This window comes from Glycine soja, chromosome 6 (assembly GCF_004193775.1).
Source record: "Glycine soja cultivar W05 chromosome 6, ASM419377v2, whole genome shotgun sequence".
In the NCBI taxonomy this organism is placed as follows: Eukaryota; Viridiplantae; Streptophyta; class Magnoliopsida; order Fabales; family Fabaceae; genus Glycine; species Glycine soja.
The window spans coordinates 32,356,422-32,381,452 of NC_041007.1; the positions used below are offsets into that span (position 1 = coordinate 32,356,422).

Genomic DNA, 25,031 nt, shown 5'->3' on the forward strand with positions numbered 1-25,031 from the left:
CCAAGCTTTCTTGCGCTAAGCCCGAGCTTGCTCGCGCTAAGCGCATAGACCCCTGATTGGTTGGCTAAATAGTTCAACTAAGCATACATGACTGCGCTAAGCCCCACATCTTCACTGTAATTGAACTTTAACTAGTGGGCTTAGCGTGGATGATGCGCTAAGCGCCACTTCTTCTCTGGAAAAAAATTATTGTAGCAGCGCTAAGCCCTAGATCCATTCTGTAACTTGAGTTTTTAAGCTGGGCTTAGCGGACCAGGAAGTGCTAAGCGCCAATCTCTTACAGGTTTTGAATTCTTGGAAGTGCGCTTAGCACGCCTATTTCGCTAAGCCTGAACTACTCTCTGTAAGTTAAAGCTTGATGGTACACTAAGCCTCACATCTCAGGCTAAGCGCATATTGTAGAAAATTTTGTGTTGTAGAAAGCGCTAAGCATAGCCTGCTGCGCTAAGCCCCAGATGCTTTTGGGATTTTACAACTTCAAGTTGGGCTTAGCACGAGGTTAGGCTAAGTGCTAGGATTTTAAACTCAAATGTCACGTTGGCACGCTAGGCACAACTATGTGCTAAGCGCGCCATACGAATTTCAGTTTTTAAAAATCAAAGGCAAAGGCACTTTGGGTACTACCTTTGCACCTAAACCTCTGAACCTTCTTACCCTTGAGCAATAGTGTACTTTCTACTTCAAGTGTACTGTTTCTCTGCATCTTCATTGCTTCATTTCAAGAAAATCCAAGTAAGTTAGCACATTTCTATTTTTATTTGTCATTCTTCCAACCTTAGGATAGATGACTTCTTGGTTTCTTAGTTATATGTTGTTAGGTTAAGGTTATTAGTTTTCGGGTTAGTCAATGTAGGATTTTAGGTAACTTAGAAGCCCATTAGGGGCAATGTGGCTAAAAGGGGTGAAGACCCCTGTGGTTCTGTTTGGAAATCGCAATGAATGCGCTAAGTACGCCTGTACGCTTAGCCTATTGATCGCAACTGTTAAAATTTTGGATTTTCATATGAACGCACTAAGCGGACCATGTCACGCTAAGGACGTTCAACCCTGCTGATGAACGTAAGTGATGAGCCCACTAAGCGTGTCTGTGCGCTAAGCGGGACAATTGTTCAGACATTAAGATTTTGAGAATTTTTGTTCAGCGCTAAGCCTGACCTGTACGGCTAAGCACCACTTTGCTTCTGTAAGTTTTCCTTTGAATAAGGCTAAGCGCGTCTGTGTGCTAAGCCATTGTTGTATGTTGATAGAAAATGATAGATCATCAGGATTCCAACAGTTTTTCCTGATATAGGCCAAGTTGATGACCAGGCTCAGGCCCTTGAAAACCAAGCTGTCAGAACCAACCCCTCTGGCCTTACACAGGGCGGTGATCAGAGCAGGGAACCCAAGTCTAGAAGAGTTAGACTGGGCTATAGATGTGATATGGCCAGAGATAAGGGCTCCCACATTCATGTCCATCTGAGAGACTAGGCCAAAGATCAGCCTAGCTCTATCTACTGTCAGGTCTGAGGTGTGTGAAGTAGGAGCCCAGTTGGAATATGAGAGAACAGTCCACACCTGAGCAAGAGTCGTCAAATCTTTCCTGAGAATCTTCCGAGGATGGCCCTCAGAATTCAAAACAAACCTTCGGCCTGTTATACATAAGGCAGCCTCAATCTCTCTATAATCTATGGGCAACCTGCAGTATCTGGAATATGCTAATAAAGTCTTGCCCTCAACTAATATCACAGGCATCTCGAAGAATATGTTGAGGCTGTCTGCATCAATCCTTACAGGTGGCCTCTGACCCTGACTTGCTTTGGTGAAGGGCCTTCAGAGTTGTAAAGGTTGGCATAAAACTCCTTCACCAAAGCTAAGTCTATGTTGCTGTCAACTAAATTGGTGAGGCATTTATGGAAGTTACGCCTCTCCAATTCAGCCTTAAACTCGTCCAGCTCAGTGTGGTATATTTCCACCTTCCTCTCAAGAAGATGTGTCTTCCTAAAATGTTATCCATGTATCAATTCCAGGCCTTAAAGGAGTGAAATCTCCTTGTATCATACTGTGTTGTGGACCTTGTACCAATACTCTTTCTTTTCCTAGAAGCCATCTACAGATAAAGGTATCAAACAGTTAATCAGGACACAATTTATTAAAAATCAAAATTGAAAAATACATTGGTTGCTTAGCGAGACATGGCTCGCTTAGCGGGTCTTCACAAAAAAAACACTCCGGCTTAGCGACCTAGGGAGCCGCTGAGCGGAAGTTGCAGAAATTCAGCTTCTGCAAAATTGGCTTAGCTGGAAAGAGCCCGTTAGGCCTAAACTCAGCCGCAAGGTTATGGGAGCTTAGCGAACAGGGTCGCGCAGCTCAGAAAATGCGGCAACGAATTGGGCTTGGCCTATGGAAGCTCGGCTTAGCACGCGGCTATCAACAAAAATTTTGACTAAGTTACCTGGGCTTAGCAAATCAGCCTCACTTAGCCACAGGTACTTCATCAGGAGGATGAATATTCATCCTCAAAAGATAAACTCGCTTAGCGCGATAGGCGCGCTCAGCGAGTTCTTCCGGAAAACGCATATATTCAATGAATATTGATGAACTCACTGAGTGCAACAAGCGCACTGAGCAAATTCATCGTGTTTTCGAGAAAAAATGCAGAAAATGCAGTGTGTTTTCTTCCTTTTTTCAGGCCTCTAACAGGTATATCAAACATGCACAACCCTCAGTACAATTTACATAATGCAAAACATGTGTAAAGTCCTAAAATTTTAACTACTTCTAAAACAGTAAAACCCTAAAAATCTAAAGCTTAATATAAGGTTCTCTATCCTAAAGTTCAATGAAATAACAAAGAAAAGAGCAAGGAACTTACTTGTGATGTTAAAGCTTAGTGATCTGGAGTAGATACAACACAGATGCAAGAAGGAGAAGTTTTAGGAGAGAGAGAGCAGGTGATGCAATCCTATCTCGCAAGGGCATTGGGTAGAAGACTCCAAGTAGATTGGGCTAGAGATCCAAGGGATGGCCCTAGGGTTCTCTTGAGCCTTAGGGTAGATTTCGAGCCCATGGGCTAAGTATAAGCCCGCTTATCTTTGTAAATATTAGAATAGGTTTTTCCTTCGTTTGGGCCTTGTATTTTGGCCATTCTAGTAGTATAGGGTTTTAGCCTTGTATTTCGGGGCATTTTGAGTAGTCTTTGTAGTAAGGACTTTTTTTTTCTTTCTATTTTCATGTTTTTTGTCATGGGGGTGAGCTTAGTTATTATAGGGGGTGTGTAGCTAAGTTCTAGCTTCTCATCTCAAGGAGGTGAGCTTAGCTATTAGAGAGGTATGTATAGCTAAGCTCTAGCTTCTTTAGGAATCTTCTTAAGGAAGCTTCTCAAGGAGGTGAGCTTAGTTATGAGAGGGGTGTGTGTAGCTAAGCTCTAGCTTCTCAAGGAAGTTTTCTCAAAGAAGCTTCTCAAGGAAGTTTTTCTCAAGAAAGCTTCTCAAGGAAGCTACCTAGTCTATAAATAGAAGCATGTGTAACACTTGTTGTAACTTTGATGAATGAGAGTCTTGTGAGACACACTCAAAGTTCAACTTCTCTCCCTTTTTTCTTCCTTCAATTTCGTGCTCCCCCTCCCTCTTTCTCTCCCTCTTTCTTTTCCTCCATTGAAGCATCCTCTCCAAGCTTCTTATCCAAGGCTCATCTTGGTGGTGAAGCTCCTTCTTCCATGGCTTATTCCTTAATGGATGGCGCCTCCTCTCACCTCCTTTCCTTTGTCTTCCGCTGCATCTCCATCGTGGAAAATCACCATTAAAGGACCCCATTGAAGCTCAAAGATCCAGCCTCCATAGAAGTCCCACAAGCAAGCTTCCATCAAGTGGTAATCAGAGCACAAGAGCTTCAAGTAGGTGCACCTTAAACCTCCATTATTTTTTTTTCTTTACCTTCTCTTCCATTGTTGTTTCTTCATTTTTCTCCATGTATCTCCTCACATGTCTTGTTCTAAATGTTATTAACATGATTCTTTAGAGTTTCCACCGATTAAACTTGCTATAGAAGTTAGATTTGATTTTTTATGGTTCAAATTTCTTGTTCTTGTTCTTGAACCATGAATTGTGTTGAGTTTAGGTTCCTTTGAGTTTTGTCTTGTTATTTTTTGTGGCTGAAACCTAAACCATAAAATTCTTACAAAAATATTAAAGTAGAAGAAAACCTCAAAAATCTAGAGTGACTTGTTCACCTATTGTAGTTTTGTCATAGAAGTCATGTCTAGTCATGAAACTTGTCACATAAGATTTCTTATGTTGTGCTGAATTTTATTTTCTTGTTTCTTTGTCTAACTCATTTGTTCATGAGTGTATGAAATTCTTTTAGCCTATTATTTGATTTGAGTCAAATCTTTCATGTTAATTAGTCCTTAACATGTTCATGCAAAATTCTTAGAGAGTCTTTGATTGTGAACCTTTTCTTGAACTTTTAGGTTTCTTTATGATTGTGTCTATTGTGAATTTGAGTTTTGGTGATTGAATTGCTGGCTGAAATGTTGATCCTAAGTGAATATTGAACTCTGAAAACTGTGGTAAACAATCCTAGTGAGTTCAACATACATAGGAAGGTTGAAAGTAAGCCCAAGGCAATCAATATACCATGCTTAAAGAAACAAATCGCTGGTGCTGGCTGCTTGGACGTACAAACTTGTAAAAATTACTGAGAATTGGTTACTTCGAATTTTGAGTTGAAATTTTTACTGAATTTTCTAGACATCTGGAAAAAAGTTATAAAAAAAGAAACAAGTGATTTGGATAAAAGGAAAAAATACGAAAAATCGCACAAGTTGGCAGGAAAATCAGTATCCAGAAAAAAAAGGTGAAAGGGAAGGGTGCTTGTTGTTTTGGCTCAAAATTTATTCTATAATTGGAAATTTCAATTCAAAATTAGTGTGAAGACAAGTGCCAAAGCTAGAGTTTTGTTGAGTCTTTTTTTCAGTTTTTTTACTCTACTCTAGAGCCATTCTAAGTTTCTCTTTGAGTCCTAGCTTGCTTCTATGTCCTTTTCATTGCTTTAATTGTTGAATAATCCTTGAAAAATTGTCTTGTTAAAACTCCATTGGTTTAACTTTCATTTCATTTTTTTTTGTCTTTGGTTATTGCTTGTCTCTTTGTTTCCTTGTTTGTGGGTTGCCATATAGGGAATTGGAAGGAGGATTGGTGCCATCCCTTGAAGAATTTGAGTCCAGAAGAGGGGCCAACCACCTTAAGAGCTATTGGACTAAGAAGCACTCCAAATTGAGTGAATCACCAAAGAGAGAACAACCACCAAAATTGAGGACCGTTTTGTAATTTTGTAATTTGCAATTTACTTACCTTCATTGCTTTCAAGTTTTGTAACAAAAAGGCCTTTCATTGGAAGTGTGTTGGGAGCCTTAGGTTACCAAACTTTCATTTGTGTGTAATAATTTTAGGCAATTTTTCCTTAGGATAGTGAGTGTTTTGTTGGGAACCTTGAATGTGGTCATCCAAACACTCTTAGGATTCGCCTAGTTTACATTTCTTGCTTACTTTCATAGCTTATTTCCTTTACCTTCCATTGTCAAATCACGTAGATAGCTTTCCTTTTACCAATTAGTTTTTTTACCTTATCTTTCACACCTCTTTTAGTGTTTATTTGGCTAGTTTCAACCATAGTTTCTTTTACCTTTTGTTTTCAAACCTCCAACAAGAAAGAACCACAACTTAGGAACCAACATGAGTCATCATTCATCTAGTGTTAATGGCAAGGGTACCAGTCATAAAGACCCTTTATCTAGAATCTTAGATGAGTTGAGTTCCCTCAAGTCATGGAAAGAAAAACAAGAGAGAAAAGAAAAAGGAAAAAAAAAAGTGGAAGAAATAAGTCAAGATGAAGGAAAGAAAATAAGAGAGGAAGAAAGAAGAAAAATAATGAAAGAAATGAAAAGAGAAAAACATGCCTCCTATAGTAGTCATAACTCTTGCAAAAGCCTAAGTGAAGAACTTCGTGACTATTACGAAGGAAGGCATAGGTCACATCTTAGACCTCACTCCCATAGAAGAGAAAAGGAAAGAAAGCCTCAAGAGGCTAACATTAAACTCTCATACTTCCATGGGAAGGACAATGTAGAGGCTAACTTAGATTGGGAAATAAGGGTAGAGCAACAACTTAAAAAGAAGTCTACTTCAAAATCTTATGGCTCTCACTCTTATCCAAAGAAAGACCAAGGTCAAGGCATCTTAGGGGTGACACCTTCTAAGCCCAAAGATGATAAGGGGAAGACAATAGAAAAGCAAGCCCCTAAGGCTAGTATGCAAGAGAAAACTAGCTCTATAAAGTGCTTTAAATGTCTTGGAAGAGGACACATTACTTCTCAATGCCCCACCACAAAAACCATGATTATGAGAGGCCAAGACATTTATAGTAGCCAAGATGAGGCTACTACTTCACCTTCCTCTAGTGAAAGTGAAAAAGCAAAAGGGGAAGAATCTAGTGAAGAAATCTACCCCCAAGAAGAAGGACAACCATTAGTGGTTAAAGAGAAGTGTAAGGAGGTAAGTGTCTCCTCCAAGAGTTTAGCTAAGAAGGAAACTCATTTTACAATAAAGACAAACATTAAAGAAACTTTCCCTCTTAGACAACCTCCACATTTTCTTTTTTGTAAAAAGGCACTTGCTAGCATTGCCACACCTCTTGGGCTTGAGTTTATTCCTCAAGTAAAGAAGTTGTTGGATGAGGGTTTGGTTCGCAAGAGCTTAAATCCTTGTGCTTTGTTGGTGCCCAAAATAGGTATTATTAGGCACCAAGTCCCTAAAATAGGTGGTATGATGAATGTTTTGAGTGGTGCAACCCTCTTTTGTAAAATCACTCGTACACCTAACATCTTCATGGTGTATGTACATAGGGACCCATTAGGTAGGTTTATTCTTATTTTTAGTTTCAATACAAACTTAGGTACTCCTATGGGACACCTTAGGTTTGTCATACTTTTTGGTAGGAATAATCAATATGAAAATATAGAAAAAGGTATGTTTTATTGCGTTACTTTTCTTAATTTTTCAAATAGTGATCAAGGGGTTCCCATGAATCCTAAGAGAATAAAGGTCATTCCTGAGTGGCCCACTCCACCAAGTACAAGAAAAATTTGGGGCTTCCATGACTTAACAAACTTTTACAAAAGGTTTGTCCCATATTTTTCTATACTTGTAGCACCACTCATTGAGTTGGTGAGAAACCATGTTCCTTCATGGGAAGATGCCCAGGAAATGGGTTTTCAGACCTTACCTTACTTCAACATTCCAAACACCACTAATACATATGCTTTTGTTCTTTTTCCAGGTGTTGAGGGAAGGAGCCCAGAGTATGAAGAACCTCGGGATTTGAGGTCAAATCCTTTTCAAGGTGGAGGGAATGATGCAATCCTATCTCGCAAGGGCATTGGGTAGAAGACTCCAAGTAGATTGGGCTAGAGATCCAAGGGATGGCCCTAGGGTTCTCTTGAGCCTTAGGGTAGATTTCGAGCCCATGGGCTAAGTATAAGCCCGCTTATCTTTGTAAATATTAGAATAGGTTTTTCCTTCGTTTGGGCCTTGTATTTTGGCCATTCTAGTAGTATAGGGTTTTAGCCTTGTATTTCGGGGCATTTTGAGTAGTCTTTGTAGTAAGGACTTTTTTTTTTCTATTTTCATGTTTTTTGTCATGGGGGTGAGCTTAGTTATTATAGGGGGTGTGTAGCTAAGTTCTAGCTTCTCATCTCAAGGAGGTGAGCTTAGCTATTAGAGAGGTATGTATAGCTAAGCTCTAGCTTCTTTAGGAATCTTCTTAAGGAAGCTTCTCAAGGAGGTGAGCTTAGTTATGAGAGGGGTGTGTGTAGCTAAGCTCTAGCTTCTCAAGGAAGTTTTCTCAAAGAAGCTTCTCAAGGAAGTTTTTCTCAAGAAAGCTTCTCAAGGAAGCTACCTAGTCTATAAATAGAAGCATGTGTAACACTTGTTGTAACTTTGATGAATGAGAGTCTTGTGAGACACAACTCAAAGTTCAACTTCTCTCCCTTTTTCTTCCTTCAATTTCGTGCTCCCCCTCCCTCTTTCTCTCCCTCTTTCTTTTCCTCCATTGAAGCATCCTCTCCAAGCTTCTTATCCAAGGCTCATCTTGGTGGTGAAGCTCCTTCTTCCATGGCTTATTCCTTAATGGATGGCGCCTCCTCTCACCTCCTTTCCTTTGTCTTCCGCTGCATCTCCATCGTGGAAAATCACCATTAAAGGACCCCATTGAAGCTCAAAGATCCAGCCTCCATAGAAGTCCCACAAGCAAGCTTCCATCAGCAGGGGAAGCAAAATTCTTGCGAATGGGAGTGTAACTGACGTTACCCCCACTAAGCAAGTTTCGACTCTCTCGCTTAGCGGCATGGTTCGCTAAGCGAGCGAGTGAGACGTTTGGTTTCTCAGCTCTGTCGCTTAGCAGAGCCTTGTGCTTAGCCAAACTTCAAATTAAATTTTTTTTTTCACACAGGGTTTGGCTTAGTGCATGGACATTGCCGCTTAGCGAGATCTGCAGATCAGAAAACCTGCAACTCTCGCTAAGCCGGGCTCTTAGTCAGCTTAGCAAAAATCATGCATCTTAAGTGCAGAGGAGTAGGCGCTAAGCGGACAATGAACTCACTTAGCCCTTATGCTGCTTAGCTACCATGAATGGCGCTTAGCTCAATCAAATTGAGTTTAGTATGCAAGACAATCAGCTTAGCCACCATGATTGGTGCTCAGCTCCATGAACCTCAGTTCTGGCCGTAAGGAATTTAGCTTGGCAACAATGGGTCGCGCTTAGCCAAAGATAAGTTGTCACTTAGCGGCTAGGCTGTCGCTTAGCTGAATTCAGATTGAACTGGATTTTGCTCAGCTCAGCCTTGGCTAGCTTAGCAGAATGAATCAGCCTAAGATGCAAGGGTTGAGCGCTAAGCGCTTGAGACTCGCAGCTTAGCGCATGAACAATTATGCGCTTAGCGTGAGGCCTGCACTTAGCGAAAGGACTGTTTTTTCCAAATAAGTTTCTAAGTCATTTTTCAGTCCTTTTTCCAAGAAATTGAAACCCCTATATCTACATTCAAAGATAGGCTGATAAACTCCAATGTACAGATTATACAGCAAGTTCCAAATGATCAAATGCATGCAAAAACAAAGATAACAGAGATTAAAACTGGGTTGCCTCTAAGGAATCGCTTCTTTAACGAGCTTAACGCTTTTACCTCACTGGGCGATCTTATGTTTTGGTTCTTACCTTCAGAACCTCTTGACCCCCTTCCATTACCTATAAGTAAACATTTTGTTCTGGAGCAGGCTTGTCTTCAACAAACAAATCAAAATCAATTTTCTGATCTTCAAAACCCAGCTCCAGCTTCTTCCTACCCATATCAACTATGCAGCTTGTGGTCAACATGAATAGCCTTCCCAATATTACAGGAATGCAAGTATCTTCACAGATATCCATTACCACAAAATCTGCCGGGAAGATAAAATGTTTCACTCTGACCAACACATCTTCAATTACTCCATATGGCCTGGTAATGGAGCGATCAGCTAGCTGTAAAGTCATTCTAGTGGGCATTATCTCCAACTCTCCCAATCTTCTGCACATAGAGAGTGGCATTAAATTAATACTGGCTCCCAGGTCAATAAGAGTTTTTCCCACAGTGACTTCTCCAATTGAACAAGGAATAGTTACACTCCCAGGATCGTTATGCTTGGGTGGAAGGATCTTTTGAATCACTGCACTGCAATTTCCTTCCACTATGATGTTTTCCTGGTGAATATACTTATGTTTCCTTGTTAACATATCCTTCAAGAAATTGGAGTAGAGTGGCATCTGCTGCAAAGCTTCTCCGAAGCACATGGTTATTTCCAGTTTCCTGAAAATATCTAAAAATCTCGCCAGATAACGATCTTTTTCCTTCTTGGAAGGTACCACAGGATATGGTACTTCCACACCTTCGTCCACAGCTTTTTCACTTCTACTCTTCTATGCATTCTTATTTTTTTCTTCTTTTCCATTTTTTTCATTTTCTATTTCTTTTTCTACTTCTTTTTCTTTTTCTTGGTCCTTCAATTCTTTATTCTGGACCATTATTTGTTTCCCTTTTTCCTGATTGCCTTCACCTCTCACATCATTTTTCTTAACTTTAGTACCTTTCTTTTCAACCGCTTTCTCCTTGTTCACTACACTCTCCTCATCCTCAGCTTCCACAAACCTCTACCTCCTTGTCATCACAGCTTTGCATTCCTCCTTGGTATTCTGTTTTGTATTTGCCACAAAACTGTTGGATGACTTGTCAGCTATCTGCTTGGCCAGTTGTCCCACCTGGACCTCAAGGTTCTTTAGTGCTGACTCAGTGCTTTTATGACTTCACATTGTTACCTGCATAAACTAAGTCAAGGTCTCCTCCAGCTTAGTAGTCCTCTGGAATATGTTAGGACCTTGTTAGATTGGCATGTTTGAAGGTCCACTCTGGTCTTTGTTGAACTGGTTGCCAGGGTGTCTCCTCCATTGTCCTTGTTGATTATAGGGACCCTGCTGGAAGCCTGAACATCCTCCTTGAGTATACCCTTGTCATTGTTGATTTCCCATATAATGAATTTCTTTAGTGTTTTCTTTAATGGGACTACATTGGCCCGTTTCATGAGCCTCACCACAGATGGTACAACCTGTAACCTGCAAAACAAAAGAGTGTGTAGGTTGACCAATAGACAATTTAGTTGGCAGCTTATCGAGTGTTTCTGTTAAAATCTCAAGTTTCTTAGAAAGCAACTTGTTCTGTGCCAATAAAGCGTCATGTGATGATAGTTCTAACAAGCTTTTCTTTGTGGGTTGATGGGTTCTGTCTCGCACAATGGCATGATCACTAGCTGACATATTCTCAATTAATTCAGTTGCTTCTTCCAGGGTCTTCAGCTTTATCTTTCCCCCTGCAGAAGCATCAAGCAGTTTCTTGGTTTGTGGTCTCAGCCCATCTATAAATGGTCTCAGCCCATCTATAAACATATTCATTTGAATTGGCTCAGAAAACCCATAGGTGGGAGTTCTTCTCAATAAGCCTCTGAACCTCTCCAAAGCTTCACTCAAGGATTCATCAGGGAACTGATGAAATGAAGATATTGCAACTTTCCCTTCAACAATTTTAGACTCTGGGAAGCATTTCTTTAGGAACTTTTCAAAAACTTCTTCTCAGGTGTCGCAACCTACCCTTCGGGGGGAGGGAGACACGAGGGCTCACGGATGCGTCTTCCAAGGGAGGAAAATACGTGGAGTCGTCATCCACGTTTATTCAAGGAAAACGTCGGAAAAACCGGAAAGGTGTGGTCTACAAACTTTAATCATGAAAGGTTCGGGAGTTGTTTTTACGCATGGGGAAGGTATTAGTACCCCACGCGTCTGTCCTAAGGGACGACAACCTTTAATCGAGTGTGCAAGACATGACTTCAAAATTATGTATTTTCCCTTTTTTTATGTTTTTATGTATTTTCCCTTTTTATGTTTTTTTTTTTTGCTTTTTGTGGGCCTTTTTGTATTTTTTATCTTTTTGTGGTCGACAATGGTGTTTCCCTCGCTCCTACGTATCCTCAATTGCGATGAGGAAATCAGACCTATGTAGTTCTTTTAGCACTAAACATTGGTTAAGTTGTTTTTATCTTTTTTTCGCAAGATATATTTTAACCAAACAAAAGTCGTTTAAGGCGTTGGACCATTAAACGATCTTTTGATTTTTGGAAAGGAGAGAAACGTTAAGGCGTTGGACCGTTAACGATCTCTTTTTTTTGAAACGAGAGAAACGTTAAGGCATTGGACCATTAACAATCTCTTGGTTTTTGAAAGGAGAGAAATGTTAAGGCGTAGGACCATTAATGATCTCTTGGTTTTTGAAAGGAGAGAAACGTTAAGGCATTGGACCATTAACGATCTCTTGGGCTGGTCGACAAAAGTGGGGCTTTTGCTCCTACGTATCCTCAATTGCGATGAGGAAATCAAACCTACGTAGTTCTTGCAAAAGTGGTAAAGTTACATGTTAAGTTTATGCTTTTGAACGGTCCATGTTCACTGATAAAAGCAAAGAGGACAGTTTAAGGCATTGGACCTTAAAACGATTTTTAGTGATTTTTGCAGACAAAGCTTGATTTGTGAGTTGATTTTAGCCTTGGTTTCACTTTGATTATTAGTAAATTAATTCAAGGAAACTTTCAGAGAAAAAACGTCCGATTGATTTTTCTTGATTATTTTTTTTTTCAAGATATTATGATTATTTTATTATTATTTTGCTTTTTTTGGTTTAACCGAGGTTACAACGTGAACGATCGGTTAGATTTTGTTTTAACAGTGATTAAACGAGATTACAACACAAATGATCGATTGAAATTCATTTTATCATTTATTAGGTGAGAAAACGGCTTACATAAACGGTTAAAAGCTCGTTTAAGCGGAAGAAAAGAAAACTGAAAGTAAGCAAAATTAAAGTGAAAGTACACAAAACAAGTAGGGACCACTAAGGGTGCATAGAATGAATTGAAAGATTCGATTTCGGGAACTTACCAGTTGAAGACTGAAGAACGAAGAAGAACGATGAAGAATTTTCACAGAATCGCTTACGGAAGCGTTGCGAAAGCACCTCGGCTTGGATTTTCTTCACGAAACACATTTTTTCACCCATAACAGCAGAAACGCATAGCCAAGGGGTCATGAACACATTTTGAAACAGTCCCCCCCCTATTTATAGGGAAAAAGGGAGGTGCTTGCCGCCAAGAGGCTTCTTGAGGAAGATTTCTAAGCGCACCCCAATTACTAAGTTCACCCCCCTTTTCGAACTTTACAGAAAAGTTATAGAAGCCTTACGGAAGTGTTTCGGATTTGATTTTCATCTTTTTTTCTCTTCCCTTTCACCAATGTTAAGTGAAATATGCTTACCCAAGGTTTTCGAAAATTTTACGGAAGCATTACGGAAACCCCGAAAACCATTTTTCAACAATGTGGAGGAGCTTGCCGCCCAGTTGCTTCCTCCTTAAGCAACCCAACTTCCAAAATGTTTCGGAAGGGCCTAGATTCCAATTTCTATTTACACCCATATCTTAATAAGTTCACCCCCCCATTTTTGTGTGTTTGGCCGTTTTCTTTCCGAAATCTCACAAAACTTTATGGATTCCACTGCGATGAGTGTTAAGCCTTTCGAATTGATCAACAATGGTCCTTCGATGAAATTAGAGTGTAACATTTTATTTACACACACCCCACTTTGCAAAATATACTCTCGTTTTCGTGTTTTTTGACCGATTTCTTCTCGAAACATCTTGGAACTTTACGGATTTCACAACGATGGCTGTTAAACATTTTAAGGTGGTCAAACGAAGGTCGCATGCCGACAAACAATGGTCCCCGGACGAAATTAGGGTATGATAGTTGCCCCTCTTTACTTATCTTTTATTGGAGATAAAAGGGAAGTAAAGATAAGACACTAATTTCGTTCGAGCTGAATCTTTACCCGACCGGCCACTAGCGCAAATCCAAGCACTAAAACCCATGAAGGCATGAAGATATTGAAATTCCTTTTTATTTTTTTTATTTTTAATTTAAAAAAACGTACAAACAATGGACGTCGAGTCCTACGAAGCACATGGGAAAAGGATATTGAAGTTTTTGAGGTGAAGACATTGTCGTCTTCGAAATGTGTGCGGATTACCGTATAGGGCATCTCCGCATGCTACCTGACTTCTCACAGGTCGGGGTAGCAGAACTATGTGTGTATAGATAACCACTTAGGGTATTTCCGCCCGCCACCTGACTTCACAGGTCAGGATTAACAGAAGTGTGTTTGTACGGATAACCACTTGGGGTATTTCCGACTGCCACCTGACTTCATGGGTCAGGATTAACAGAAGTGCGTTTGTACGGATAACCACTTGGGGTATTTCCGCCTGCCACCTGACTTCACGGGTCGAGATTAACAGAAGTTGGTTTATACGGATAACCACTTGGGTATCTCTGCATGTCATCGGACTCGTCGTCTCTGGATGACAAAAGTGCAGAAGACGACGTTAGTCTCTGCGTGTCAACGGGCTCGCTTGCCCCTGGTTGGTGCGGATGACCATAAGGTATCTCTGCCTATCACCTGACTTCTCGGGTCAGGATTAACAGAAATTGTTTTGTACGGATAACCACTTGGGTATCTCCGCCTGCCACCTGACTTCTCGGGTCAAGATTAACAGAAATTGTTTGTATGGATAACCACTTGGGTATCTCCGCCTGCCACCTGACTTCTCGGGTCAGGATTAACAGAAATCCTTTGTACGGATAACCACTTGGGTATCTCCACCTGCCACCTGACTTCTCGGGTCAGGATTAACAGAAATCATTTGTACGGATAACCACTTGGGTATCTCCGCATGTCATTGGACTCACCGTCTCAAGATGACAAAGGTGCAAAAGACGACTTTAGTCTCTGCGCGCCAACAGACTCGCTTGCTACTGGTTGACAAAAGGTGTGGATGACCATAAGGTATCTCTGCCTGCCACCTGACTTCTCGGGTCAGGATTAACAGAAACCGTTTGTACAGATAACCACTTCGGTATCTCTGCCTGCCACCTAACTTCCCGGGTCAGGATTAACAGAAATCATTTCTATGGATAACCACTTGGATGTCTCCGCCTGCCACCTAACTTCTCGGATCAGGATTAACAGAAATTGTTTGTACAGACAACCACTTGGGTATCTCCGCATGTCGTCGGACTCGCTGTTTCTGGATGACAAAGGTGCTGAAGACGATGTTAGTCTCTGGATGCCAACGGGCGCCCTTGCCCCTGGTTGACAAAGGGTGCAGATGACGACGTTAGTCTCTGCATGCTACCGGACTCTGAGTCTAACGGATAGCAAAAGAGTGTTTATACGGATAACCACTTGATTATCTCCGCTTGCCACCTGACTTCTCGGGTCAAGATTAACAGAAATCATTTTGTACGGATAACCACTTGGGTATCTCCACCTGCCACCTGACTTCTCGGGTCAAGATTAAAAGAAATTGTTTGTACGGATAACCACTTGGGTATCTCCGCATGTGATTGGACTCACCGTCTCTAGATGACCAAGGTGCAGAAGACGACGTTAGTCTCTGCGTGTCAACGGGCTCACTTGCCCCTGGTTGACAAAGGGTGCAGATGACGATGTTAGTCTCTGCATGCTACCAGACTCTGAGTCCGACGGATATCAAAAGAGTGTTTATACGGATAACCACTTGAGTATCTCCGCCTGCCACTGGACTCTTGGGTCAGATGCTGACATCTCTGGAAAGGGTGCAGATGAACACATTGGTCTCTACATGTCAATCGGACTTGGGGTCTCCGAATGATGAGGTGCGGATAATCGTAAGGTTTCTTTGCATGCTAATGGACTCTCGGGTCGCTGGATAGCAAAGGGTGTTTGCGGGTTACCGTCAGGTGTCTCCGCATGCCACCGGACTCTTGGGTCACGGTAACAAAAGGTGGGGTGGTCGACAAAAGCAGGGCTTTTGCTCCTACGTATCCTCAATTTGTGATGAGGAACTCAGACCTACGTAGTTCTTGATAATTGTGAGACTAAAATAGTTTCAGTGTTCTTTCACTAAAATGCGAACATGCTTTAGTAAAGAAACAAAACCTCCAATCGATCAGAGCAACACATAATTTTTGGAGAAAAACAATGTGTCTATTAGGGAATGAGAGTATGCTGATAAAATCTTCTCATAACCACAAATGAGATTTCAGATAATAGTGTTTCATTTCTAAACAACCATTTAGAGGAAACACTGAGTCAACCAAAATAGAAGAAAATCACTCAAAGTATATGAATCTCACACAGGTAAGTGTTTTATCCTAATTCTGAACCATAGATATGTCATGACTTGATTTTGCAAATCATTTCCTTTCAAATCAAAGATTACATGCGTGATCACGGATCAATAGGACTTTTTTCGGGAATGGTGTTTTTTTGGTGGGAAATTTGGCTTTGAGTGTTTTGGTCTTTTCCTTTTTGTTTTTGTTTAGTGCGGGGCGAAAAAGTCACCGACGCACAGGATTTTGGTTGGCAATCAAAGGGAGAGGACCATTTCAAGTCGTGGTTTCCTTTCTTTTCTTATTTGCTTGTGACAATTCTTCAAATATTGTCTGGTCTGAAGACCTTTCTGTATATTTCTTTTGTTTTCTTCCGATCTTCGATCGGGAACTTTTCTTTTTCTTTTGTTTTCTTCCGATCTTTGATCAGGAATTTCTCTTTTTCTTTTTTTTCTTCCGATCTTTAATCGAGAACTTTCTTTGTTCTGGAAGCGTGTTGCAACTCAATAGTGAATGACTTTTTTTTCTTGGGAGACCCCATTGTTCCTTCTTCCGAGGACAGGGATGGAAATTTTCATCCTAGGTCAAGGTTTATGGTGGTTTGAGGTCTTGGGTCAAAAGGCTTACAGAACGGCCAGACATGATGTATGTCAGGGTGTTGGTTTGGCCAGCGGTTCAGGGATAAAGGGGATGTCCCACATTTATTTCCATAACACACATACAACAATGATGATTTGGAAATTTTATGCAAAACTGGTCATGCATGCACCCATGTGGACACTCAAGCAACAAGTTTTTATGGTCATGTGACACTAGGGCTCAGGATTCATTTTTCCTATTTAAGTCAACCCAGTGTTTCCAAAACATGTTCTTTCATCAATTCTTGCATTCATTAGAGTCCATTTTGGGCATTTGGGAAAATTTTCGCAACATTCACCCTTCAGGTGCATACACATTTTTCTTCAAAAACCTTGTGTTCTGAATAGCAAGTTCATTTCCTTTCAAAAGCATGTTGGCTTTTTAGCTAACCAATTTTATTTTTATTTTACCTTTTTTTTTCATGAGGTATTTTGCTACCTAAACATATGTATATTTTTGTGAGGTATTTTTGCTATATACATGTGTATCCAAGGTATCTTGCTACCTAAACATACATACATACATACATACAAACATATATATATATATATATATATATATATATATATATTGTGAGGTATTTTTTATTTTGCTACCTAAATTACATACATGCATATCTAAGGTATTTTCGCTACCTAAACACACATACATATATTTTGTGAGGTATGACTACCTTCCGAGCTTGTGCTCGTTTTATTTAAATTCCTAGGATCATGAGCAACTAGGTGTGTCCTACTATGACTTGAGAAACAAAGGTGATCAAATAACAAGCAGAAATTTAAAAGATACTAGGTTGCCTCCTAGTAACGCTTCTTTAACGTCTTGAGCTAGATGCGTGATGACTTGTCGGTCACGGACCTAGTACTTTTGCTTACCTTTGGCTTTGGACTTGGTCGCCTGCTGGTCGACCAAGGGTCGTAGGCAACGCTCCAACTTTTGTAGATGAGCTGAGGGGCTTTGGAGGTGGCGGCGGTGCGTCTGTTGCCCACTGCCGGCCATCCCCAGGCTACTGTGGTGTCTCGCTCTGTGCCTGCCTGGGGGCGCAGTACTTCTTGAAGAAAACTCGGTTAGTAGAGGGCCTGATGACCTTGCTGGGGGCGACAGGCACTCCGTAGAACTAACAGAGGCCCGTAATCAGAGCTGGAAACCCCAAGACCCTATTGGACTTCTCCAAGTCCACTGGGTGTCTTGAGGGTGCGATCCCTACAAACAATAGATGACATCAGAAATCAGTTGAGCGATGTGCATACTTACCTATGTCACGATGGCATGACCTTGTTGGGGGGGACGGGCACCCTGTAGGACTGACAGAGGCCCATAACCAGAGGGCCCTGCTGGACTTCTCCGGGTCCACTAGGTGTCTTGTGAGCACGATCCCTACAGATAGTGGATGGCATCAAAAATTAGTTAAGCCACGTGCATACTTACCTATGTCATGACGACACAGACCAACTGATACTTTCGCAGGGGGAGATCGGCATTGTGGTCGCTGGGCAGAATGTTGCAAAGTAGCAATGTCATCCATATATTTGTAAGAGTGGTCATGTTGGTGCGCATGTGCGGGTGAAATCTTGCCTCGGTATGCATAGTAGCTGCGCGATAGCCTCCTCCTCTGGTTGTGCTCGCACAGTTGGCCCTCCTCCAGGGTCAGGGGGTGGCCCAGGAACTAATAAAAGCAAACAACTAGCCCCTCACCGGGAGCGCAAGCCTCGATTAAGCATTAAGGGCGAAGGAGCTTGAGTTCTCTAAAGGCGCAGATGTGGAGCCCTCTGAAAGCGAGGACGTGCAGCCCTCTGAAGGCGAGGACGTGTAGTCCTCTGAAGGCGAGGGCATGCAGCCCTCTAAAGGCGAGGGCATGCAGCCCTCTAAAGGCGAGGACATGCAGCCATCTGAAGGCGAGGATGTGCAATCCTTTCAAGGTGAGGATTTGTAGTCCTCTGAAGGTAAGGATGTGCAGTCCTTTCAAGGTGAGGATTTGTAGTCCTCTGAAGGTGAGGACGCGTAATCCTCAGAAGGCGAGGACGTGTAGCCCTTTGCAGGCGAGGGCGTGTAGCCCTTTGAAGGCGAGGACGTGTAGTCCTCTGAAGGCGAGGGCGTGTAGCCCTCAGAAGGCGAGCATATGTAGTCCTCTGAAGGCAAGGGCGTGTAGCCCTCTGAAGGCGAGGATGTGTAGTCCTCTAAAGGTGAGGACGTGTAGTCCTCTGAAGGTAAGGATGTGCAGTCCTTTCAAGGTGAGGATTTGTAGTCCTCTGAAGGTGAGGACGCGTAATCCTCAGAAGGCGAGGACGTGTAGCCCTTTGCAGGCGAGGGCGTGTATCCCTCTGAAGGCGAGCACATGTAGTCCTCTGAAGGCAAGGGCGTGTAGCCCTCTAAAGGCGAGGATGTGTAGTCCTCTAAAGGTGAGGACGTGTAGTCCTCTGAAGGCGAGGGCGTGCAGCCATCTGAAGGCGAGGACGTGTAGTGCTCTGAAGGCGAGGGCGTGTAGCCCTCTGAAGGCGAGGACGTGTAGTCCTCTGAAGGTGAGGGCGTGTAGCCCTCTAAAGGCAAGGACGTGTAGTCCTCTGAAGGTGAGGGCGTGTAGTCCTCTGAAGGTGAGGGCGTGTAGCCCTCTGAAGGCAAGGACGTGTAGTCCTCTGAAGGTGAGGGCATGTAGCCCTCTGAAGGCGAGGGTGTGTAGCCCTCTGAAGGTGAGGACGTGTAGTCCTTAAGGGTCCACCCTTATGAGAAAGCAAGAGATTGACTCATTGAGAGGGCCGGTCATTCCGAATTCAAAAAGATTGGACAATAGATGTAGGAAATCTATGTAGTTAACATGATTTTTAGGGATCTAGATGCATGCAACCTTTGTCTTGAAATGCGGTAAATGCGGACTTCGTATGCAACAATGCAATGTAATGGAAAGTTGTACAATATTCATGACATTCTTTCCCTATTTTGTGATTTTCATTTTGATTTGATTTTTTTCGGAAAACACAGATTGACTGTCCTTTTGAAAGAGGTGATAATTCATGCAACCTCATCCTATCTTTTGCAAATCTCTCCAGGAACTCCCTCAGAGTGTATGTTCGGTTTGATTTAAACACTTGACCATTTCGGAGTGATGGCAATGGAGTCATTTGACATTTAATCAATCCATTGAAAACCCAGGGTTTGTCCCCCTCTTTTCATTTAAAAACATCGACGGGTGAGAACTTTTGTTCTTCCCCTTGGTTCGCTCGAGGCTTATACACAGTGCCCCTCAATACCCCATGTAGGGTTTTGAGGTATCAACCTTGTCTTTTGTCATGACCTTGTAGCAAGGAAGAAACTGTGCAGGTTCAAAAATGAATTTTCAAGGACAAGAAACATTTGAAGGATTTTTTTTTCAATTGACAGATTAAGTCAAATGATTCCTATTTTTGATAACTCACATTCTCTCTCAAAAAAGACAAACTTTCAGGAATGATAAAATGAGGTCACATAAATGTCTGTACTTTATTTGAGACACAACCAATCAAATGTTTTTTTTCTTTTATTTTGAAACTTATTGTTTTGAACTTTACTCGTCATTTTATGGTACCCCCACCAACGTGCAGGACGAGTAGTCTTTGATTGAACGGTCATGGAAGTCAAAAAACTTAGGAGCACAAGTCGCTTGAGCAAACAAACCAATGGCTTGCACCCACATTCCAGTGGAAGTAAAGATGTAATTACGAGAGGATGAGGGACAAAGATGTCAAATTTATCCATTTTATTTAGCATTGTAACTGTGGTTTACAATAATGACATAAACTTGAAAATCATGATGAGTCATTAGAGACATCTAACAGCTTTCAAAATTGCCCCATGTGTGGTGTTGCTTGTCAATGTTAGGATTCACAAGCAATTCTCCTCAAATTTCAGCCAGCCTGCATTAATTAGACTTTGCACCTTACACTTCAAGGTCATACAGTGCTCAATGGAATGTCTTGGAACTCCTCCATGATATGCATATGTTGCGTTCGAGTCGTATCCTCAGAAAAATGGAGGTTGAGGAACCTTGGCTGGGGTTATAGCAACCATTGAATTATCGAGTATATATGGGAGCAAGTTAGCATATAACACCGGAATTTAGGGTGAATCCTACAAGCTTTTTGCTGCAAAATTCCTTTTTGGTTGGTGTTTTGGTTTGTGCTAAAGGTGGTGTTCGTCATTGGAAGTGCGGTAGACAGACTTTGTGGTTGATTTAGGGATGGCCTTTGTGGATGATTGGGTGAGAGGGACTGCTATTGGCTGAGTAATGACATTGTTGGGCTGATGGGAAATTTGACCGTGTAGGAATGGCAGTCATAGCAAGGGTTTCTCCCCCATTCTCATCCTCTTCATTTGCCCCAAGTTTCTCGCTCATCAAAGTAGGATGATCAAATTTGCCTCTTTTCAGACCCGCTTCGATCCTTTTGCCAGCGAAGACCAAATCCGCAAAGCTTGAAGGTGCGTACCCCACCATTTTTTCATAGTAAAACATTGGTAATGTGTCTACTATTATTGTGATAATCTATTTCTCCGTCATTGAAGGTGCCACTTGAGCTGCCAGGTCTCTCCACCTTTGGGCGTATTCTTTGAAAGATTCATGTCCCTTTTTGCACATGTTCTATAGTTGCATCCTATCCGGAGCCATATCAGAATTTTACTGATACTACCTAACGAAGGCAACCATTAGGTCCTTCCAAGAATGGACTCGGGAAGGTTCCAAGTTAATGTACCAGGTAACAACTACCCCAGTAAGACTTTCTTGGAAGAAATGTATAAGCAGTTCCTCATCTTTTGCATATGCCCCCATCTTCCGACAATACATCTTTAGATGGTTCTTAGGGCAAGTAGTCCCCTTGTACTTGTCAAAGTCCGGCACCTTGAACTTGGGAGGGGTGATGATATTGGGTACTAGAAACAACTCTTCTAGGTTAACAAAGGCATAATCTTCGCCTCCTTCAACGGCCCTAAGCCTTTCCTCTAGATGATCCAACTTTCCCATTTCTGCCATAGCATGAGGGTTTTTAACCATTGTGGAATGTGAGGGGTGTGGTTGTGGGTGATACTGAGGGCCCTCCAAAGTGTTTTGCAGGGGTATACCACCAACTGCTTACCCTTCAGTGGCATATCCGAGGCAAGGCTCAAAGTCCACTAGATTGTGGTGGGGCATTTCATGTGTCTCCCCCATGGGTTGAGAGACATGTGCATGATCAGTTTGAGGTTGTCGGCTTTCAATGAGTATGGGAGCAGAATTATTGACATCCTCACTAGGAGTGTATGCCACATTGGGTGGTGTATAGTTGGAAGGAAAGCCATATGGTGGGAAGGCATGCTTGTTTTGAATTTGCACATAATAGGGGCCACTCATACTTCCCAAATCTTTGCCTACCATAGCTGAGGTTAGATGATTCATTTGGTCGAGGCCAGATGGGGCATCAGGTTCACCTTAGCAACAGCGCTGGTAGCGTCAATTGCAACCGCATTGGCTTCCATTATCTTCTTCATGCTCATCATGGCCTCCATCATTGTAGCCATTTGCTCTTTCATGGCCTCCATGTCGGTCTTCATCTGCTTTTGCACCTCCTCTACTTCACCCATTACTCTAGCTCTAGCACGGGTTCGGTAAGGGCGCCGTAAAGCGTGTTCTTTCCTTTTGATAACAATGATTAAGTTCATTTTTTTCAAGGAAAGAATGCCATGAGCAATGCAACCAATAAAGAGCATGGATGTATGCGAATGATGCACAGTTGAAGTATTGCGAATTTTTACGCAGGACATAGGGTTGAATCAATTTAGATTTTCAACATGGTCCATGACATCTTTGTCAAGGTGAAACTGGAAGTAACAAGGACATCAACAATCCTAAATGTGTTTGGCAATAAATAAAGTAGCGATGTAACTCGATTCATCTTTTGCCCCAATTTTTTGCAAGGTGGTTACTTCCATACTTCAACTTGACTTGATGAACCTTTTCATAAAAGCATGAGCTTGGTTCAACCCTATAATCCAAGGAATGGCAATTCTGATCGCCAATACTTCGACAACATTTCATAGAGATGAAAGACTCGGGAATACGTATGCTGTGCATGGAAAATGTAATTATGAAATTGAGATGCCCAAAGAAACATCTTTTCTTAGTTAGCCATGCATTAGGTACCATGTTCAATCATTTTTGTTTTTTAAGAGAAACAGGTTTATGATCCCAACATGGTTAGCTCATGGTACCTAACACATGCAACTAAGAATGCAGTGTAAACTTTCATGCTTCCTTTTTTTTGTTTTTTTTTTTTGCAGAGGAAAATGCAAGGATCATGCATCAGTAAACATGAAAACAAATGGTATGCAAAAAACATGTTAGATGCAGATGCATGGTGATGAAATGACTTATGCAAAATGCAATGCATGAAATGATAAGTGATAAATGCAGGAACAATATGTCCATTACGATGCCATGAAGAGATGCTTATGCGGTGCATGATATGAATGCATTTACGAACACGAGAGCCCAGAAAATCATCTCTTCTTACTTGCGCATTCGGGGGCACAATGCCCCATGTGTGCAGTTAAGAAGGTGATATGGACCTTTCGACTTCCTGTGACAAAAGACGAGACCAACATACAACACGTGTGTGACGACATGATGTAGACGCGCAAAAGCACAACACGGGGATGTACACAGCATGGCAATATCCGAAAATAATCATACAGCAAAGGCGTACATGACATTTAGGTTATATGCATGGCAGTGTTTAAAAGAAAACAAAACACGTTGCGTGTTTGCTTCGTGCCCCTAGTTTGGGAACCTAAATAGGAGGAGCTAAAGGCCTTTAGTAACATTTCCCGAGGTGGTCATATCTCTCTTGATGGTTTCTAAAGGTATCATCCCCTTCAAAAAACATATTGTGGCAGTAGGGACTACCGGCAACAATATTTTATCAAAGAGAAAAACTCTAGATGAGGGTTCACTGTTATCAAGCAAGTCGGAGGCCCAGCATGACCACAGATTCACCTCCACTCTTTATGTTACCATGGACCCGGGTGTAGGGCCCCTTTTCAACTCACCGTGTGTACAAATAGTGTTGGTGTTTGTGTGCACCAAATGAATAAATATCTATCTCATGCATACATTTCAAAAACACACAAAAAGCATCAAAGAGTTATATACAAGAATGTAAGAGAAATAAAAGGAAACCGACAAAAGAGGAAGTCATCATATTGCACAAGATTAGAAGGTCTAACTCTCTAAAAATAGTCCACAGTGGAGTCGCCAACTGTCGCAACCTACCCTCGGCGGGAGGGCGACACGAGGGCTCACGGGTGCGTCTTCCAAGGGATAAAAATGCGCGGAGTCGCCACCAACGTTTATTCGAGGAAAACGTCAGAAAAACCGGAAATGTGTGGTCTACGAACTTTAATCGTGAAAGGTTCAGGAGTTGTTTTTACTCATGGGGAAGGTATTAGCACCCCACGCATCCATCCCAAGGGACGGCAACCTTTAATCGAGTGTGCAAGACATGACTTCAAAATTATGTATTTTCCCTTTTTTTATGTTTTTATGTATTTTCCTTTTTTATGTTTTTTTTGCTTTTTGTGTGCCTTTTTGTATTTTTTATCTTTTTGTGTTCAACAAGGGTGTTTCTCTCGCTCCTACGTATCCTCAATTGCGATGAGGAAATCAGACCTACGTAGTTCTTTTAGAACTAAACGTTGGTTAAGTTGTTTTAATCTTTTTTTTGCAAGATATATTTTAACCGAACAAAAGTCGTTTAAGGCGTTGGACCATTAAACGATCTTTTGATTTTTGGAAAGGAGAGAAACATTAAGGCGTTGGACCGTTAACGATCTCTTGTTTTTGAAAGGAAAGAAACGTTAAGGCGTTGGACCATTAACGATCTCTTGATTTTTGAAAGGAGAGAAACGTTAAGGCATTAGACCATTAACGATCTCTTGGATTTTGAAAGGAGAGAAACGTTAAGGCGTTGGACCATTAACGATCTCTTGGGGTGGTCGACAAAAGCGGGGCTTTTGCTCCTACATATCCTCAATTGCGATGAGGAAATCAGACCTACGTAGTTCTTGCAAAAGTGGTAAAGTTACATGTTGATTTTATGCTTTTGAACGGTCCATGTTAACCGATAAAAGCAAAGAGGACCGTTTAAGGCGTTGGACCTTAAAACGGCTTTAAGTGACTTTTGCGGACAAAGCTTGATTTGTGAGTTGATTTTAGCCTTAGTTTCACTTTGGTTATTAGTCAATTCATTCAAGGAAACTTCCAAAGAAAAACGTCCGATTGATTTTTTTTTATTATTTTATTCAAAGATATTTTGATTATTTTATTATTTTTTTTTCAAGATATTTTGATTATTTTATTATTATTTTGCTTTTTTGGTTTAACCGAGGTTATAGCGTGAATGATCAGTTAGATTTTGTTTTAACAGTGATTAAATGAGATTACAACACAAATGATCGGTTGAAATTCATTTTATCATTTATTAGGTGAAAATATGGCTTAAATAAACGGTTAAAAGCTCACTAAAGCGGAATAAAACAAAACTGAAAGTAAGCGAAATTAAAGTTAAAGTACACAAAAC

General features: G+C 41.4%; 1 pseudogene; it reads right to left on the minus strand.

Annotated features, from left to right (window-relative positions):
- Positions 1–1,116: 1,116 nt before the first annotated feature.
- LOC114416103 overlaps positions 1,117–25,031 on the minus strand; it is an 80,594-nt pseudogene continuing 56,679 nt past the window's right edge.